This window comes from Podarcis filfolensis (genome assembly GCF_964270895.1).
Source record: "Podarcis filfolensis genome assembly, chromosome: 1".
Lineage (NCBI taxonomy): Eukaryota > Metazoa > Chordata > Lepidosauria > Squamata > Lacertidae > Podarcis > Podarcis filfolensis.
The window spans coordinates 10,936,942-10,957,850 of NC_139604.1; the positions used below are offsets into that span (position 1 = coordinate 10,936,942).

At 45.1% G+C, this 20,909-nt stretch overlaps 1 protein-coding gene across 10 annotated transcripts in view; it reads right to left on the reverse strand.

Moving 5' to 3' along the window:
- ANKRD44 (ankyrin repeat domain 44) overlaps positions 1 to 20,909 on the reverse strand; it is a 161,608-nt gene that overhangs the window by 110,079 nt on the left and 30,620 nt on the right. Inside the window, exon 1 of one of the 10 annotated variants that reach the window (XM_083627467.1) lies at positions 9,107 to 9,161. The exons of the other annotated variants lie outside the window; for them this stretch is intronic. The gene's annotated coding sequence lies outside the window, so the exon portion shown is untranslated. Of the gene's footprint in view, positions 1 to 9,106; positions 9,162 to 20,909 lie in introns of those variants that run through there. 10 annotated transcript variants of the gene reach the window in all.

Here is a 20,909-nt window from a genome sequence, read left to right on the forward strand (position 1 = left end):
ATGGAAATTTACTAAAATATCAAGACCGGGTATTTCTAGACTGACTGCTATGAACTGTAATTGACAGGATTTCACGCAAGTCATGAAATTGTTACATACCGTATTTTTCGCTCCATAACACACACTTTTTTCCTCCTAGAAAGTAAGGGGAAATGTCTGTGCGTGTTATGAAGCGAATGCCTATGGATGGCGGGGGGGTCTGCTGCAGTCATGAGCAGAGGATCCATTGTTCCCCTTCCTTCCCTCCTCCGTGGCTCGCTTTGAAACAGCAAAGCGGGAGAGGAGCCGCTTACACAGGTGTAAGTGGCTCCTGTCTGGTTGGCTGCTTTAAAGCGAGCAGGCTCTCTGTCCCTCTCTCCTCCCCACTCAGCTCGCTAAATAGCAGCAAAGCTTTTCAGCTCGCTAAGCCGGGGAGGAGGGAGAGAAGCAGAGCCTGCTTGCTTTAAAGGAGCAAAGTGGGAGAGGAGAGGAGCCTTCTCCCCTTATACCCCTCTTCTGCATTATTAACAGCATCACCCCATGCGTGTTCCTTCTCCCCTTAAATGCCTCACCTGCATTATTAGCAGCATCCTTCTCCACACACCCCACGCGTGCTCCTTGTCCCTTGAGTGCTTTTCCTTCCATCTCCACTTAAAATGTGGTTACAAAGCACGGATCCACATGGATCCTCAGGATTTTTGCACTGGGTCACCCCAAATTCACCATCAGATCACATAGCATGTCCATGGCTACGGCCTGCACCAAAAAACATACACGCACCCACTGTTTCATGGGGCCGCAATGGCGCAAAAACGTGGTTACAAAGCATGGATCCACATGGATCCTCAGGATTTTTGCATTGGGCTACCCCAAACTCACTGTCAGGTCACATGTCTGTGGCCACAGCATGAACCACAAAAATCATACATCCACTGTTTCGTTTAGAATATATTTTTTCGTGTTTTCCTCCTCTAAAAACTACGTGCGTGTTATGGTCAGGTGCATGTTACAGAGCGAAAAATACAGTACATTAAAGCAGGGGCTCCTCCAGTGCTGAACTCCAACTCCCAGCATGGCCAATGATCAGGGATTATGAGCGCTGTATTCAACGACTGAATGCATTCAAGCCATAATCAATGGCTTTACTGTGTTACAGGGCAGAAATAGAGTCAATGAGAAGCTGCCATCCTTTCGTTCTACTTGGTGCTATCTCTTAAAGGCCTCTAGTTATTCAAAACCGAACGCATGAAATCAATTTATCACTATTGTAAATAACTTAAAATGTAGTACAGAAACCCTGAGGTTCCACTTTTGCACCTGGGTCCAAGCTGCAAAGGGAGACTGGTGCTCTTATTGCCCTCAGCGGTTAACAATATTACTGACACACACCCACACCCAACTCCTCGTAGAAATTTCTTCTCAAAATTTCAGAGAAAACCCCTCAGGAAACTCAAGAAACTTTGAGCGCCGGATCTCACACATCTGTATGCCTTTCCTTCTTCCCACACAAGACCTAAGCCTTGTCTCAGTTCATCAAACCTCTGTAATCTTGCATTTGCACCAAGTGCTGCTGATGATACACTGCAGCCCTTTGTAATTAGAGCTTGTCAAACAGAGTTAAAACGGAGGAAAGGTTTTATCCACTTATCTGAGCTTTCCTTGTAGTAGAGGCCAAGCTGGCACAACAGCCACATGCACAGGGGTAAAAGCCCCAACTGGTATGGTGGCTGACGGAGCCTTTTCACAAATGGGGAATACTTGTCTGAATCAGGTCCCTGAGTCCAACACAGCATGGTCACAACAACCACAGAGAGAGGACAAGTATTTAAAGGGACACGTTGCACTTTTTGCCCCAGTGAAATGTCACCGTGACCACACCAAGTCAACTCTTAAATTGGGCAAGGTGTATACAGGTCAATGGAGCATGAAACATCTCTCTCTCTCTCTCTCTATCTCTCTATCTCTCTCTCTCTCTCTTACACACCCACCCACACCCACACCCACCACAACATTCATTGCTGAGCACCTCATGAATTGTGGACACAACACCTATAACACAATGCTTGTCCTTGTCTATAGTAAAGGTAAAGGGACCCCTGACTATTAGGTCTAGTCATGGCCGACTCTGGGGTTGCGGCGCTCATCTCGCTTTACTGGCCGAGGGAGCCGGCGTACAGCTTCCAGGTCATGTGGCCAGCATGACTAAGCCGCTTCTGGCAAACCAGAGCAGCGCATGGAAACGCCGTTTACCTTCCCGCTGGAGCAGTACCTATTTATCTACTTGCACTTTGACGTGCTTTCGAACTGCTAGGTTGGCAGGAGCAGGGACCGAGCAACGGAAGCCCACCCCGTTCTGGGGATTCGAACCGCCGACCTTCTGACCTAGGCTCTGTGGTTTAACTCACAGCGCCACCTGCGTCCTGTCCTTGTCTATAGAAAGGTTCCAACATGAAAAATGTTAACCTGCTCAGGTCAGTCATTGTCCATTTTCTTGTTTTCTATGCATTTAATTGATTTGTCTGATTTGACTTATATTTCTACACCGCTTTTCATTCAAATGAATCCAAAAGTGGCTTAAAAACAATAAGTAGCAATAACTAACATGATAGGACATCACAAATGCAGCATAAATCTTATAGAACAATTAACAAATCATCAGTAAAACGATTACAACCTATATAAAAAAGCAACAACGTAAAAAAAATAAGCTACGGATCACAATTAAATCAAAAGATACACTCCTTATTGTGGTGTGTACAGCCCTCTCTTCCTGGAGTTATCAGACAGGTTTAAACATCCCTATTTTCATTGGAGATATGTTGGAGGACATGGAGTTATGCGATCTCCAAGCCAATGAGATAAGTAACTATGCTACCTTTAGAAGGCAGCCCTACACAGAGAAGTTCTTTTATGTTTAATTTTTTTATGTTTTAATATGTCTTGGAAGCTGCCTAGAGTGGCTGGGGCAACCCAGTCAGATGGGTGGGGTATAAATAAAATAATAATAATAATAATAATAATAATAATAATAATAATAATAATGGAATAGGACTTCCCTAATTTCATCAGAGAAATGTTGGAGGCTATGCAGACATGGCTTCCTTCAGAGAATCCTGGGAGCTGCAGTTTGTTATGGGTGCTGAGAGTTTCTAGGGGACACCTATTCCCCTAACAGAGTGACAATTCCCAGAGTTCCATGAGAAGAAACACTGATTATTAAACCATTAGATATTTAATGCAACGGTTCATTCCCACCTTCAACCACAAATCCACAGTCACACCGCAGAACACTGGTGGTTCACAAATCACAATCTGATACCCAAAATTTGTAAGCTTTTTGTGAAATAAGGACATTCACGGTCTGTAATGCCTATTAAGGTGCTATGTTGAGTTTTTAATTAAAACTTTATATTCCAAACCCTGATTATGATAAAACTGCTACTCACAATGTAGTTTAACACGTACTTCCTAATTTTCTCAGTCACAAGGGAATCAATACAGGAACATATACTCAGTGGGGAATTAACTACAGTGGTACCTCGGGTTACATACACTTCAGGTTACATACGCTTCAGGTTACAGACTCCGCTAACCCAGAAATAGTACCTCGGGTTAAGAGCTTTGCTTCAGGATGAGAACAGAAATCATGCTACAGCGGCGCGGCAGCAGCAGGAGGCCCCGTTAGCTAAAGTGGTGCTTCGGGTTAAGAACAGTTTCAGGTTAAGAACGGGCCTCCAGAACGAATTAAGTACTTAACCCGAGGTACCACTGTACATGAATTCTGTTAAAAATAATACACATTATTTTCAGCTTTCATATACTAAGTTTCAGGAATACAGTCAGAGACATTTACAAGTTTTTGAAAGGATGCAGTCGCAACCAAGATTAATGCACTACAGCGATATATTGTCATAGCTGCACCTGCCTGCCATACCTGAAAGAATAAACAATAAAATTAATTTCATGGTTCTGCATGGATGGCAGAGTAGCTGCATTTAACCTTCAGAAATGTTTGCACAGTTTTGGCTACCTAATTATGTAAATCACACCAGCATGAGCCTTTTGTATTAACATAAAAGGCAAACTCCATGGAGATGTCTAGTGACCACATACAAGGAATGAAAGACCTGTGCTCTAGCAAAAACAAGGTTAGTTCAAGGAAGTGGAGGAGTGGTCTTCAGGGAGGAAGGCAGAGGACTTACAGATCAGGAGGCAACACCAGCCTGTACAACTTGTGATTGACCAACCCAAACGGAGGCCTCTGACTATTAACACATAGCTGTCAACTTACAGATTTGAAAATAAGGGACCAGCAGCCTCGAAAATAAGGGATCAGCAGCCAAAATAAGGGATTTTCCGGTTCAACTTCTGAGCCCCTCTGAGCCAAAGGCAGAAAGCCCAGCCAGCAGCCAAACGAAGCCTCAAGCGGTGGTTCCCACAGCGCAGCAACCCGGCAAAGGGGATTCAGCAAGGAAAACCACTGTCACCTCTCCGCTGGGAAGCGCTGATCAAAGGCGAGTCCCCAGGCAATGCAGCCGATTTGATTGGCACAAGGCATGCAAGCTCCACCCCCCAGTCGTTCTTAGACTCCTTACTGGGTGAGCAACGCAGCCAAGCAACACAGTTGGAGCCTCCCTCCTCCCTGGCCGACTGGCAGGGAGGGAGGGCGAGGAGCTGCTTCCTTTGAAACCCGGGAAATTTAAGGGACATCATCAATAAGGAACAGCGCTGGGATAAGGGACTTTCCCGCCAAATAAGGGACAGTTGACAGCTATGTATTAATAGAGGACCTCAATGGGGTTGTCAAGTCTATAGCAGGACCACAGTATGTTGTTGTTGGTAGGGCAGCATTCAACGTAATGGGTCATAGATGATACAAGCCAGATTGTTGGCGGAGTTGGATGGGGAAATCCCACATACCTCCCTAGTTCCATCACCACTAATTGTTGGGGGGGGTAGGTCACTAATCCTTAAAATGCATTCAAATGGAACATCATCCAAAGGCAGTCCATGATGAATGTGCGATCTGCATGACTAGCAACAGACTCCACTGCAAGCGTTTATATTAGCTGCTATTTTCTGCTCCTCCTGAGTCTCGCCTTCCCAGTGAGCATTTACTTATTTCCATTGGCAGTGGGTGTTTTGCTATAAAAAGGAGAGAATATATTTACTGCGGGATTTATACTAGAATCTTGGTACAAGGAGAGGACTGATGTTTTAAATTCCTACTTCTCAGTGCACCTGCTAACTTCCCCAGCTTAAATTACATATGCATTCTCTCCTGATTAATCTATTTTGCAGTTCCAGGGTCTTCTCTGTAACTTCACAGCCATGTGTGCCCTTGTAACAGGATGAGACCATCACTCCAGAGGTATAACCGTCACTAGGCTTATGTGGCTAGTCTTCTCTGTTGCAAAAATAAAATAAAAGTTGGGGAAAGGGAACCTTTATAGAAGGCCAAAGCCCTAAAACCAGTGAGGGCCCAAACCATTCAGAGGCCTTCCTTTTCCCTTGTTCACCCACAATAAAGCTCAAGGTACCCCTGACCGACAGGTCCAGTCACCGATGACTCTGGGGTTGCGCGCTCATCTCAATCTATAGGCCAAAGGAGCCGGCGTTTGTCCGCAGACAGCTTCATGTGGCCAGCATGACTAAGCCGCTTCTAGCAAACCAGAGCAGCGCATGGAAATGCCGTTTACCTTCCCGCCAGAGCGGTACCTATTTATCTACTTGCATTTTGACGTGCTTTTGAACTGCTAGGTGGGCAGAAGCAGGGACTGAGCAACGGGAGCTCACCCCATTGCAGGGATTTGAACAGCCGACCTTCAGATCAGCAAGTCCTAGGCTCTGTGGTTTAACCCACAGTGCCACCTGCGTCCCTTATTATTATTTTTCAGTATAGCAACATACAAATTCAACTAACTTATATAAACAATGGATAAGGAAGGTAGGCCCATTTTACAGTACAGTGGTGCCTCGGGTTAAGTACTTAATTCGTTCTGGAGGTCCGTTCTTAACCTGAAACTGTTCTTAACCTGAAGCACCACTTTAACTAATGGGGCCTCCTGCTGCTGCCGGAGCACAATTTCTGTTCTCATCCTGAAGCAAAGTTCTTAACCTGAGGTACTATTTCTGGGTTAGCGGAGTCTGTAACCTGAAGCCTATGTAACCTGAAGCGTATGTAACCCGAGGTACCACTGTATCAAGAAACAGAATGCACGTCATTTCACATTTTTGCTACATTTCTTAAAAAAGGAAAAGTAAAGGTATGTTTAAAGCACCCCTGACACTTAAGTCCAGTCGCAGACGACTCGGGGGTTGCGGAGCTCATCTCGCTTTACAGGCCAAGGAAGCCGGTGTTTGTCCGCAGACACTTTTTCCAGGTCATGTGGCCAGCGTGACTAAGCTGCTACTGGCGCAATGGAACATCAAAACCAGAGCAGCACACGGAAATGCCGTTCACCTTCCCGCCGGAGCGGTACCTATTTATCTACTAGCACTTTTTGGTGTGCTTTCGAACTGCTAGGTTGGCAGGAACTGGGACAGAGCAACAGAAACTCGCCCTGTCACGGGATTCATTTCTTATAAATGTTGTTATTTGTTGCTTTAGGTTTGCTGTGATGTTAATAAACATGCATTATGCCATAATCATTAGGAGCACAAATGCTATAAACCAAGTTAAAAGTATAAAGACAATGCAGTAAGATATATTCTATCCACAAACAGGACGACAACTTCTTACATTTTCACAGCTGCCAAACATTCTTATTTACTTCTGGATGAAGTCACTTAAATTATTATTATTAGATTATTGTATAAAAGTCCACAAAACTGCACAAAAACCCAAAGGTTGCCCATTGCCTTGAATTAATTTTAAACTAAATGTATTCCCCGACCCCGAAATGCTCCACACGTTTTTATACCACAATTGTACAGTTAATTTATCCAAGTCTTGGACAATAAGCTGCCTTGCTGCAATCTGGTATATAGATTTCTGAGACAGTTTGTGTGTGAATAACTTTGAGCACCTCAGGTACATTAAAATAATGATGATGATGATGATGATGATGATGATGATGATGATGATGTATCAGGGGCATAGGGGAGGCAGAGGCAGATTTAGGGCAGTGCAACCAGTTCTACCACAGGGCATCACAACTATTATCAGCCCTCCAGATGTGTGGGACTACAATTCCCATCATCCCTGACCACTGGTCCTGTTAGCTAGGGATAATGGGAATTGTAGTCCCAAACATCTGGAGGGCCAGAGTTTGCCTATACCTGATGTAGTGTATTGAGCAGAACAGAAGGCGGGAGGTGGGGAACCAAATTTTGGGTTTGCACAGAGCACCACTGAAATTTGAAAGACCAAAGCTCGGCTCTGGAGGAAGAGTCAAAAAAAAGGGAGGAATCTATAAGACTGGGTTAACAAGTGTCTTCCAATCAGCCTTGGTCACTGGCCATGCTGGCTGAGACTGTGTCCCTGGACAACTTAGTTGGTTAGAGAGTGGTGCTGATAAAGCCAAGGTTGCAGGTTCAATCCCTGTATGGGACAGCTGCATATTCTTGAATTACAGGGGGTTGGACTAGATGATCCTCAGGGTCCCTTCCAGCTCTATGAAGGGAATAGAGATTCCAACATCATCTGAAGGGCCACGGGTCTCCACCCGCAACCTTGCTGTAGCTCATCTGTGAGGGGACAGTCCTTTTAGTCCTACTTTGGAGATGAAGTATACCCTCCACCTCTTTTCCTTGCACCTTCGTGGAGGAATAAAATTGACTCATAGATGTTACATTTTACCTTTTGAAATACAGTGCTCAAGAAACGTTCCGATGATATTTACAGAGAGAATGAGCCAAAATGGTTTTAAGGGGCAAAATCACCTTCTGTAGATCCTACAGCTTTGGCATGACAGGCTAGCAAGCCATTTGTGGTACGTCAACATGAACCTAGTTCAAATTGTCAATACGTTTTGCAAACATAAGGGGGAAAGCAAACTTCTAATTTGGTTTATTGCTCAGACACTTTCATTTTCAGGGCCTTTTTCTTTAAGATGATTAGGGAAGCAGAGAGGGAGAAGAGAAGGTCCTTTCTACTACTTTAAGCAGTATGCCCAAGATGTGCATTAAGGACTAATTAAATTCTTTCCAGGAGCAGTTACCTTCTCCTTATTTGGGGAAAAAACCCCTGAGTGATGAAGTAATATACTGGCAAGATATTCCTGAAAGAAATGTCACCTCTGCATTTGGATGAAGAATATTTATGGATTCAGACGGCGTGTTTAACAGAACCCAGAAGTCACCTCCATATCAGAATGTATGGTTTATTTTATGCCTCACAGAAAACTGGATTCAAGACTGGAAATGATTATAAGAATAGCCGGGACTTTGCATAGTAATTTGCTTCCAAATTCATAAACAATGGTGTTAACACCACAGCTAGATCTTGCCTTCTTTCTATGAGATCCTCTTCTCACAAAGGTGGGGCCATATGTTAAGGAGAGCAACTGAAATGGATGGGAGTGACCTTCCAGCTGTACTCTGGCTATCCAGCCTGCAGGTAATATATATGACTTTCCTGTAAGTGGTGCACAAGTAAGTGGAGAAAGAAAAATGAATTCATTTTGTACTGGCTGTGTTTGACATAGAGACAGAAAATGAGGACAGTCACGCACAGCCCGATCATCTAATAAAAAACCAAAGCTGCTGTGACCTGTGTTTTTAATCAAAGTAAAGGGAGGGATGCGGGTGGCGCTGTGGGTTAAACCACAGAGCCTAAGACTAGCCGATCAGAAGGTCAGCAGTTCGAATCCCCGCGACGGGGTGAGCTTCCGTTGCTCGGTCCCTGCTCCTACCAACCTAGCAGTTCAAAAGCACGTTAAAATGCAAGTAGATAAATAGGTACCGCTCCGGCGGGAAGGTAAACGGTGTTTCCGTGCACTGCTCTGGTTCGCCAGAAGCAGCTTAGTCATGCTGGCCACATGACCTGGAAGCTGTACGCCGGCTTACTCGGCCAATAAAGCGAGATGAGCGCCGCAACCCCAGAGTTGGCCATGACTGGACCTAATGGTCAGGGGTCCCTTTACCCTTTACCTTTTTAAAGTGGAGTCACATTTTCCTTTGATACCTCTGTCGTGAAAGACCCATACGCTTTGTACGGAAAACTGAAGTAGGGTACTAGTTCAGTTTTAGACCTGAAGTCCTAATAAAACCTGCACTGGGACTGAACCTCTTTGATGTGTAATGAGGCTTTGGAAAACATTTCCAACCATTATGGCATCCTGCATTGATGCAATAACATAGTCACCAATGCTTACTGTGGTATTCCTTCTAAATCTGTACATTTGAACATCGTTACACTATTCCAAGCAGGGACCCAGAAGCGGCTTAGTCATGCTGGCCACATGACCCGGAAGCTGTACGCCAGCTTCCTCGGCCAATAAAGCGAGATGAGCGCAGCAACCCCAGAGTCGGCCATGACTGGACCTAATGGTCAGGGGTCCCTTTATACTTTTATACTGTTCCAAATCCTTTACACCATTCTAAATGCCCCCCAAGCGTGTGATGATCAGCCCCCCAGCCCACCCATTCCCCCCAACCTCAAGAAAACTTGTACAGTGGTACCTTGGGTTAAGTACTTAATTCGTTCTGGAGGTACGTTCTTAGCCTGAAACTGTTCTTAACCTGAAGCACCACTTTAGCTAATGGGGCCTCCTGCTTCCGCCGCGCCGCCGGAGCCCGATTTCTGTTCTTATCCTGAAGCAAAGTTCTTAACCTGGAGCACTATTTCTGGCTTAGTGGAGTATGTAACCTGAAGTGTATGTAACCTGAAGTACCACTGTAAAAACGGCTCTCCAGAACTTCTTTCTGGATAGGGATGAGCGAATACAGGGGACGCTCGGGTTGCGAACGTGATCCATGCGGGAGGCACATTCGCAACCTGCAGCACCGTGTCTGTGCAAGCGCAGGTCACGATTCGGCGCTTCTGCACATGCAAAAAGCGCGATTTAGCGCTTCTGCGTGAGTGCTAAAATCCGGAAGTAATCAGTTCCGATACTTCCAGGTTTGGCGCAGTGCACAACCCGAAAACGCGCAACCCGAAGCGTCTGTAACCCGAGGTATGACTGTACTGCACTATTACATAGCCTTGTGTAGTGTTCCCACTTAACTTATTCCAGGATTAAATCTACTGAGGTTAAAACCATTAAGTGAGGAGAGACAGCCACTGGCAACTCTCCTTGCAACATGCTGGCTTATTTAGCAAATCTTTATGGAAAGGCAGAAAGGGAAATAGGAACAATATTTGGCTATAGGTTGTAAAAGAGCAACTATGTAAGAGCAAGGCCTTGCCAAGAATGATAATAATCTCTCTCTCTCTTAGCATGGTAAAGACCTCATGAAATTCATTTTTAAGAAATGAATTCTCATGATGGGGGCTGTGTGTGGGTGTTTGGGGTTTTTTTTTTAAGCATAACACATGCTTGCCACAAATGCTGGACGGATTCCAGAAAGTCTGAAAGGGCATCAGATCCTTTCAACTAGTCTCTCCCAAGCATTTTTTTATCATTTTGCCACCTCACAAGCCACATGACCAGATTTGCCTCTCATTATGGCTTCCTTCCTGTGCTCAGTCCAAACTCCTTTCCACATGTGCAGTCTCCATCTGCAGGAGAATAAAACCTCCCACTTTCCTCTATTCTTTACTCTCTTCCAAAGGAAAAAATATCAGCATTGCCATTCAGAGTCTGCCGGAGTGTCTCTGTCTCTGTCTCTGTCTCTGTCTCTCTCTCGCTCTCTCTCTCTCCTCATCCCACAAAATTCCTGATACATCACCACCCTTAAGAAAATCCAGCAAAGGATTTGATGTTGCACTGTTTAAAGACGGTTTGGAAAATGGGAACCTCCAAGGTCATATGAAGCGAACTTCCAGGAACACCCTAGCCTAGAGTACAATGTTGAAAAGCCTGGATACATACCTGAATGGCAGCAAACTATAGTGGTACCTCGGGTTAAGTACTTAATTCGTTCTGGAGGTCCGTTCTTAACCTGAAACTGTTCTTAACCTGAAGCACCACTTTAGCTCATGGGGTCTCCTGCTGCTGCAGTGCCACTGGAGCACAATTTCTGTTCTCATCCTGAAGCAAAGTTCTTAACCAGAGGTACTATTTCTGGGTTAGCGGAGTCTGTAACCTGAAGCGTATGTAACCTGAAGCATATGTAACCCGAGGTACCACTGTATAAGAAACGTTTATAAACTTACATGCACTTATGATATAACAACCACCATTTTGACAACATCCTTTAAAATATTTGCATTATGCTGTCCCCTAATTCACCATCACCATTATCAGAACCAGTGTTAGAAACTCAAGATATAAAAGCTAGGCGCCAAACGATTCCTTAAACCAGGGTTTCAGCCGCCAAAACGGAATGCCTAGTTGCCATTTTTTGGGCCAGATGGCTCGAAAGTCATACTGTATTTTTCAATAAGACTTTCTTTCTGATTGTGCAGATAAAATATCGTGGATAGAATCCTACAAGATGTGTTGCTAGTGTCTGAAAACAGTCTTGATCCAAGGATCCCCAGGCATGCACCTCCAGATGGGGGAGATGTCTGGCGGCATCCTGGGGCCTAGGCGTCTTCACTTGGTTGCAAGTGGCTGATAAAAAGGTAAAGGGACTCCTGACCATTAGGTCCAGTCGTGACCGACTCTGGGGTTGCGGCGCTCATCTCGCTTTATTGGCCAAGGGAGCTGGTGCACAGCTTCCAGGTCATGTGGCCAGCATGACTAAGCCGCTTCTGGCAAACCAGAGCAGCGCACGGAAACACCGTTTACCTTCCCGCCGGAGCGGTACCTATTTATCTACTTGCACTTTGACGTGCTTTCGAACTGCTAGGTGGGCAGGAGCAGGGACTGAGCAACGGGAGCTCACCCCATCGCAGGGATTTGAACCACCGACCTTCTGATCGGCAAGTCCTAGGCTCTGTGGTTTAACCCACAGCGCCACCCGCATCCAAACAGCGCCACCTGAGTCCAAGTGGCTGATAGCAAGATGCAAAATGCGAATTTTGAAAGCTGCAGAAGACCACGGGGGAAATTTACAATATACAACATATGTCACTACATAACATAATATCTGTACAGTATAAAATCAAGCCAATTATATAAATACAATTACAATAAGTACATAATAAAATGCAATTTCTGGAACAGCAGCAGCAGAAAAAGAAGAGACACGACAGCGTATATAAACTACAAGACAGCACACAAATATCCACTTTTCTTTCAATCAGGGTTCTTCCTGCTGCAAAACTCAATCCACCAAGAACAAAACCAAGGGGATGCAAGCCAAATTGCTTCTATTGAGAGCTGCCAAGAGAAGTCAATTTTCTTTTATTAGTTTCCTACTTACACAATGTTTGGTGACATCATAAAGCAGATGCACTTTGGAGGCTATTCCCATCGTCTTCCCTGCCACTGTACACTTGACGGACATAGCTGAATTTCGAGGTGGAAGATGCCACAAGGTCAGTAACAGGTCTTGTGTTACAAGTGCTGTGGTGCATGATCAGATCATGCATTTCTAACATCCTCAAAAGTTCTTAGTTTTGGAGCACTTTCCACCACGGAAGAAGCTGCAATCTCACAAGATCGATTCACCGCACCAAACAGGAAGAGGCGTGATGCAATGAGAGCTTTGCTAATTTAACATATGCAGTGTGTATGAGAGAGACAAACCTTGGCCTCAGACAAGTTCTAAACAAATAGAATTAAACTTACTGATAAATTCTGCTACAGAGCTTGAAAAGGAGACAGCATGAAATCCCTGGAGAATGGTCACTGTGCTTATCTCGCACACAACTGAGCTTCTGGCCACACTATTTACAATTTTTACACATCATACATAGATATATTTATATAAAACCTGCCAACTGCAGATAAGACTTCATGCTTCTGACGAAGTGGGCTGTATTCCATGAAAGCATATGCCACAATAACTCATTCCATCTTAGAAAAATGTCTTGTGGCACCTTACACATTTGCTGCAGCATGGCTACCCCTCTGGGACACTGAAATGCCATGTTCACCAGGCAAAAGAGGTCACAGGACAGGTTGGGAACCAAACTTCCTGCTTTTGCTACGCATGACAAGTAAACTGGAATAACTGAATTTGCTGAATTTGCAAAACATTAAAACGTTTTAAAAATAGCTGCAAACTGAAAAGGGAAGACCGGAGTTTTCCCAACCGTAAAATATTCTGAGTGTAGTTTTAGGAACATTTCCGCATTTGAGAAAGAAATCCTCCACCTTAGCAGGTTGATTACTTTAAATAAAAAGGTAAAGGACCCCTGACAGTTAAGTCCAGTCACGAACGACTCTGGGGTTGTGGCGCTCATCTCGCTTTACTGGCCGAGGGAGCCGGCGTTTGTCCGCAGACAGTTTTTCCGGGTCATGTGGCCAGCATGACTAAGCCGCTTCTGGCAAAACCAGAGCAGTGCACGGAAACGCCGTTTACCTTCCCGCCAGAGTGGTACCTATTTATCTACTTGCACTTTGACATGCTTTCAGACTGCTAGGTTGGCAGGAGCTGGGACCGAGCAACGGGAGCTCACCCCATCGCGGGGATTTGAACCGCCAACCTTCCGATCAGCAAGCCCCCTATTACACACACACACAAAACACACAAATGCAAACACTAGAGAATGCCACCATTGCTCGCTTGACTCACCAATTCCGCCTACCCTTTGCCAATCTCCCTTCCCTTGCACCTGACCAACCCCCTCCTCCCTTTACAGCTCACTCACCTCTCACTAACTCCCCACATCTTTAAATGTGTTTTCTCCTCCACATGTTTAATGGAGGGGGCCGGCACTTCACACAGCTGTTTGCTAAATTGCTATGTGAAGCACCTCTCCACCTAGCTGCAGGCACACTTGACAGAGGGGGAGGCACTTCACAGTGGTCCCCCCCTCCGTTAAATAGCAATGCTGCTAACTTGCTTGCCTACTGCTCCTTATGCTACAGTTGGCTGCATATTGGTGGCCATGCCAAGTGCAGAGTGACGACAGCCTTACATTTATATATATATAGGAAGATAGACAAACCTTGAACACTTTTCACTGGATACATTGGCAACTGAAACAGGGACCTTTCACATGCAAACACACACACACCCCCATACCTGATTGATGATGGCTGGCCTTTACAATATTTTAACAGTAGGGAAGGGCAAGTCTGTTTGCTTCCTATCCATGTCATTTCCACATATTTTTACATAGCTCTATTCTGTTTCTGTATTAATTCGCTTAAAAAAATACATACCTTCTCGTTAGAAAAACTGCCCCAATTAATCTTACAGAAACCTCTGTAAGAGCATGACATTGTGAATGGCTTAATGAAATTCATTTACCAAACAATTTAAACACTGCATATAAAGCCTCATGTTACATAATTAAAAACAAATCCTTATTTCCTGAGGAATAGCCTTTGGACTATAATGTAATTTAAATAGAAAACTATCTTTAGAAAGATCTTTCCTCCAAAAGCGTTTTATTTTTTAAAAATCCAATTTAAATCGAAAAAATCCGATTTTAAAAAATCGACTTTAAAAAAAAAATCATTGATTTTTATCCACCCTGCAATAAACTAAGGGTAGGCAAACTCACCCTGCAATAAACTAAGGGTAGGCAAACTCAGGCCCAGGGGCTGGATCCGGCCCAGTCGCCTTCTAAATCCGACCCACGAACGGTCTGGGAATCAGCGTGTTTTTACATGAGCAGAATGTGTCGTTTTATTTAAAATGCATCTCTGGGTTATTTGTGGGGCCTGCCTGGTGTTTTTACATGAGTAGAATGTATGCTTTTATTTAAAATGCATCTCTGGGTTATTTGTGGGGCATAGGAATTCATTCTTTTTAAAATATAGTCCGGCCCCCCACAAGGTCTGAGGGACAGTGGACCGGCCCCCTGCTGAAAAAGTTTGCTGACCCCTGGTAGTAGATAGGCATATAGACAAAAGAAGAAGGAGGGGGAGGAAGGCAGTAAGTTCTGAATGCACATAAGCCCTTAAATCTGAACATCTACTTCATTGCCCTTAAATTGCAGAAGCTTATTCGGGTCATATAATAATGGATGTTTCAGGAAAGGTATTAAGGAAGAAACTGAAGGAGCCAATTTGCAGAACCAATTTTTCCAGACTAGCAGGGTTACTCTTAAGATTTGTGATTAGTCACACTTTAAAGAGCTCTGCTGGGGAGGTGGGGAATCTAGGGCAATGTGCATTAGATAATACAACAAGCAGTTAATCCATAGAGACCCATAGTTTGTCCTCTGAACCCTGTATAAATGGCAATTAACTTCTTCAGTTAGAAAGGCTCATAATATGTCCCTGAATTTGGCATTCCAAAACCTCCTTAATTTACAGGTCTATGCAAGGTGTTATTGCTGAGCTAGGCTCTCTTATTTCTATGAATAGAAGTACAGTGGTACCTCAGGTTAAGTACTTAATTCGTTCCGGAGGTCCGTACTTAACCTGAAACTTTCTTAACCTGAAGCACCACTTTAGCTAATGGGGCCTCCGGCTGCTGCCACGCCGCCGGAGCACAATTTCTGTTCTCATCCTGAAGCAAAGTTCTTAACCTGAGGCACTATTTCTGGGTTAGCAGAGTCTGTAACCTGAAGTGTATGTAACCTGAAGCGTATGTAACCTGAGGTACCACTGTAACGGACATAGGCTACAGTTTCTTGATGAATTGGGAAGAACTGTGATTATAGCTATCATTCCTAATCACAAAAGTTATCATTTGATTCAAGACATTAGAATGCTTTGGATTTTTTGGGATTACTGGGAGTAAAAGCATTCAATATTGTTTTGGGCTGTATACACACGATACATTTGGGAACACAGAACACGGGAATTATAGTTTTAAGGGTGCTGGGAACTGTGACTCTGTGAAGGGTCAGCTTGAGTTCTCATGATGCTTTTTTAGAGGAGGGCATGCTTTAAATGTAGGTAAAAGGTAAAGGATCCCTGGACGGTTATGTCCAGTCAAAGGCGACTATGGAGTTGTAGCGCTCATCTCGCTTTCAGGCCAAGGGAGCCGCCGTTTGTCCACAGACAGCTTTCCAGGTCATGTGACCAGCATGACTAAACCGCTTCTGGCACAATGAGACACTGTGACGGAAACCAGAGCTCACGGAAACGCCGTTTACCTTCCCGCCACAGTGGTACCTATTTATCTACTTGCACTGGTGTGCTTTCGAACTGCTAGCTTGGCAGGAGCTGGGACACAGCAACAGCTCACCCCATCATGGGGATTCGAACCGCCAACCTTCAGATCAGCAAGCCCAAGAGGCTCAGTGGTTTATACCACAGCGCCACCCGCTCCCATGCTTTAAATGTACGAGTGTGGACGCAGCCATGCTGGGCCACAGGTGCCTTAAAAGGCCTCCCTTCACTTCCTTTGGTCCAGTGCAATCACCATCTCACAAACACTGATTAGAGCAAGTACAGAAGGTTCTCTCTCCAGCATTCTGGCACGAGGAGTATGGGCCGATTTCGGAGCGTATTACACACACACACACACACACAGAAACATAAAATGTTTTAAGAGGTAAACAGAACATCACAGCTCTCTGGGGGAACTTAGCCAAAACTTTACAGATCAAGCGTTCTCTGCCATTAGCGCAAGGGGGGAGAGCTCATGCCACTTGAGATGTTGTTGGAGTCCAGCGTCCATCAGCCCTGGCCAGCATGGCCAATGGGTCAAGGATTATGGGAGCTGCAGTCCAGGAACATCTGGAAAGCCACAGGTTCCCGACCCCTGCCTTAAGTGCCTCAAAACTGGAAACCAAAGCTGCTCCTTTGTAGAAGTTACAGATAGGTAGCCGTGTTGGTCTGCCATAGTCAAAACAAAAAAAAAATTTTTTTTCTTTCCAGTAGCACCTTAAAGACCAACTAAGTTAGTTCTTGGTATGAGCTTTCGTGTGCATGCACACTTCTTCAGATACACTGAAACAGAAGTTGCCAGATCCTTCTATATAGTGAGAAGGTGGGGACCACCCTTCTGAGTAATACCCCTCCCCACCTTCTCACTATATAGAAGGACCTGGCAACTTCTGTTTCAGTGTATCTGAAGAAGTGTGCATGCACACCTTTGCAGAAGTACAGCAGTGGACTCTGCTCTCGTTAATTTGGCAGGATGGCGCCTTATCATGTCTGAAGAGTTCGGCTACAGACTCTTGAGGGGCGCTGAACATGCATTTTTATTTCAAGAGGGAACTGAAGTGATCATAGCTGCTGTCAAGCAGCCAAGAAAGGGGAGAAATTGTTCCAAAATAAACCTCTCTCGCCTACTTGGCTGCAGAAAGCATTAAGGCTCCAAATGTGCGCAGAAATTTGTCCAAAGTTTTAAAAGTATATGCCTTACTAATCTAGAGACATTAAAAGTGTCCAAAGAATTAGGAACTTTTTTAAAAGCATAGGTATTCACACCCATCAACCATTTCCAAGAAGAAATTCCTGGGTTGTTGTCATTATTATTTTTTAAAAATTGCAGGAAATATTGAGCAGCAGCTACAAAATATTTTTTATTGTATTGCACTGTATAGTATAGTGGTTAGAGCAGGGGTAGTCAACCCCTAATTAAAACTCGTGTATTCCAATCCAATTTGAGCCATTCCAATCAAAATAATCAGTTTCTTTTATTAAAGTTTGTGTGTCCATTTTATACATGCAAGTAAGCAACTTAATATGAAACTAGATCCTATATATTAATTTGGCTTTCCACCTTTAACCCTGCCTACACACACTTTTTATTATTCCAGATAATTTACACAACGATTACAGCAGGTATATTGATGAATAGCTTCCCCCCTTTAAAACTTGTGTTAACATGAAAACACACCTTCTGAGATCAGAGCCCTCGTAAAAAATGACGCTAACAACCAGAAAAGCCAGACTATTGAAACCCACAAACTGTTAGCGCTTGCAGTTTTCCCCCCAACTGTGAACACATTCTTCTTTCATAGCAATGTAAAAAAGAAATAAAGGCGCTGGCAAGGGCAAGTAAGGACTACAGGAATAAACGAAGCCATTTGATGCCATTTCCTGTAGTACATTTTGTCTTCTGACAACATTAATAATCCATTCAATAGCACAGACCACTCTACACACATTATATATATGTAAAAATCCTCAGTTTGGCCAGATGCCTCGTTTGCAGGGTGCATGACCCAAGGCCTCCCTGAGCTTCTAGTTATATTGGATCTCTGAAAATAGCCAGGATTAGCAAGAGACCAAACAGTGTTGACATGTGGTAGTTAGGTTGCAAACTACCGTATTTTTCGCTCCATAGGACGCACCGGCCCATAGGACGCATCAAGTTTTTTGGGGGGGAAATAAAGGAAAAAATTTTTATTTCCCCCCCAGGCGCTTGTGGTGCCGGCAGCGGGGAGAAGAGCTCTTCTCCCCGCAGCCCGCCTTCAGACCAGGTCCGGGGACAGCGGGAAGACGCGCTGCGCCTCCCCACTGTCCCTGGAGCTTGCGAGGCAGGCAGCGGGGAGAAGCGCTCTTCTCCCCGCCGCCCGCCTTGAGATCAGGTCCGGGGACAGCGGGAAGACGCGCTGCGCCTCCCCGCTGTCCCCGGAGCTTGCGTGGCAGGCAGCGGGGAGAAGCGCTCTTCTCCCTGCCGCCTGCCCTCAGACCAGGTCCGGGGACAGCGGGAAGACGCGCTGCGCCTCCCCGCTGTCCCCGGAGCTTGCGGGGCAGGCAGCGGGGAAAAGCGCTCTTCTCCCCGCCGCCCGCCTTGAGATCAGGTCCGGGGACAGCGGGAAGACGCGCTGCGCCTCCCCGCTGTCCCCGGAGCTTGCGGGGCAGGCAGCGGGGAGAAGCGCTCTTCTCCCTGCCGCCCGCCTTCAGATCAGGTCCGGGGACAGCGGGGAGACGCGCTGTGCCTCCCCACTGTCCCCGGAGCTTGCGGGGCTGGCGGCGGGGTCTCCCCTCTCACTCTGCAGGCTTCAGCGAAAGCCTGCATTCGCCCTATAGGACGCACACACATTTCCCCTTCATTTTTGGAGGGGAAAAAGTGCGTCCTATAGAGCGAAAAATACGGTACTTCCGCCACTGAAGCAGGGTTCTCTTTCTAAGTACTGTACAGCAAAGCAGAAAAAAAGCAGAAACAAGGCCTGGTGATCTGAGAAAAACATCCCATGCTCAGCACCGAAAAAACACAAATCCTTTCTTCAAAAATTGCAACATTCTCTTGCTTCCTTTTACCAATTCCTGACCATGTGCACAGGTCATAGCTTTTTAGAGACCTGGTAGTCTGGTGCAGCTATAGGGTTGCCAACATCCTGTTTCTAAAATGGTCTTCACTGGCACCTCCCCTGCTCTTAAGTGCTCGCACAACATTTGTGTGGTCCTTTCTGTCTGTTACGTTAGCTTGCAAAAGGAGATAGCATCATGTGGTACAGTGGTACCTCGGGTTAAGAACTTAATTAGTTCCGGAGTTCCGTTCTTAACCTGAAACTGTTCTTAACCTGAAGCACCACTTTAGCTAATGGGGCCTCCCACTAGCTCCGCCGCGCGATTTCTGTTCTCATCCTGAAGCAAAGTTCTTAACCCAAGGTACTATTTCTGGGTTCGCCGAGTGTGTAACCTGAAGTGCCTGTAACCTGAAGCCTCTATAACGCAAGGTACCACTGTACCAAGTCAACATGCTGCCTTCATCAAAGAGAAGGTGGGGAGGCCAAAGCAATCACCCACTTGTTGAAAGGGGCACCATAATCCAGAAGGGAGAAGAAGGGTGGATTCTGTCTTGTGAGTGTGATAGGAATTTTATGGTCTTAGATATATGGTAATGTTCATAACCGCACATATATAGATCAACACAGGAAGGCCAACCTGGAACCATTTTGATTCCTAAACTGAGCAAATGTTTTCTCTGCAAGGTCAAACTGGAAAAGCCTCCCCATTGTCTTTTCCTTCACAAATCCTGTCTTAAGAGTATGTCTGTTTGAATAGGGTGTGAGCCTGTGACATGGCCAGGAACGATTTATCACTACAAAAGAATGGCCAGGCTACCAAGGAAGTCCAATCAAGTAACCTGCCAGACAGGAGATAAACAAGGACAAGAGAAAAACAACATTTAAATTTCTGTGATGTAGGTGGGATGTATCTGAGGGGTGGTCTTAGGTTACACCCCTTCTGTGATGTATGCATGTTTCTGGGGGTGGTCTTGATCTACAGGATGGGAATTTCAAAAGTCTTTATAAGCCCTTGCACAGCATCTTTGTGGGTCCTCCTCTTTTCCCGCGTGTGAGGGGAGCACCCTGTTGCAACAGATCAATAAAGATCCAGCTTACTAGCTGCTTTGCTTCTCAATATTCTCTGGTTGGCCTCTGTTATTTTCTCCTACCAATAGGGAACCTATGTAAGGACTCTATATGGGCTCTTGGATACCCCATAAGGGAAAAGGGCATATTTTTATTTACAACAGGTGATACGGGTTTTTAACCATCTCAGGTTTGCAAAGTAGGCAACAAGCAATCCAAGTGTTACAGGGATTAATGCAAACACAAATATAATTGAAAAAAATCAATAATAGTGAACAGTGTAACAAGGAACGGGTGGACCCCCTATAGAAGCCCCATAGAACTCCAGGCTGTTTTGTTCCCACCTCATGGAAGTGTATGATTCCGCTTGCCTACTACTAAAACTGTCTGTTTGTCTATTATATAAAGAAAGTTTGCTCCTACGGGAACAGCATATTCTGTTGAACTCAAGCCTGATCCTAAAATAGAACATGAACTCGGAGGGTGAAGGGACCTGATTGTTTAATACTATTTCCTGTTTGTGCTCATCCATGATTTCTCTAGAGGGAGGGAGGGAGAGAGGGAGGGAGGGAGGGAGGGAGGGAGGGAAAGAAAG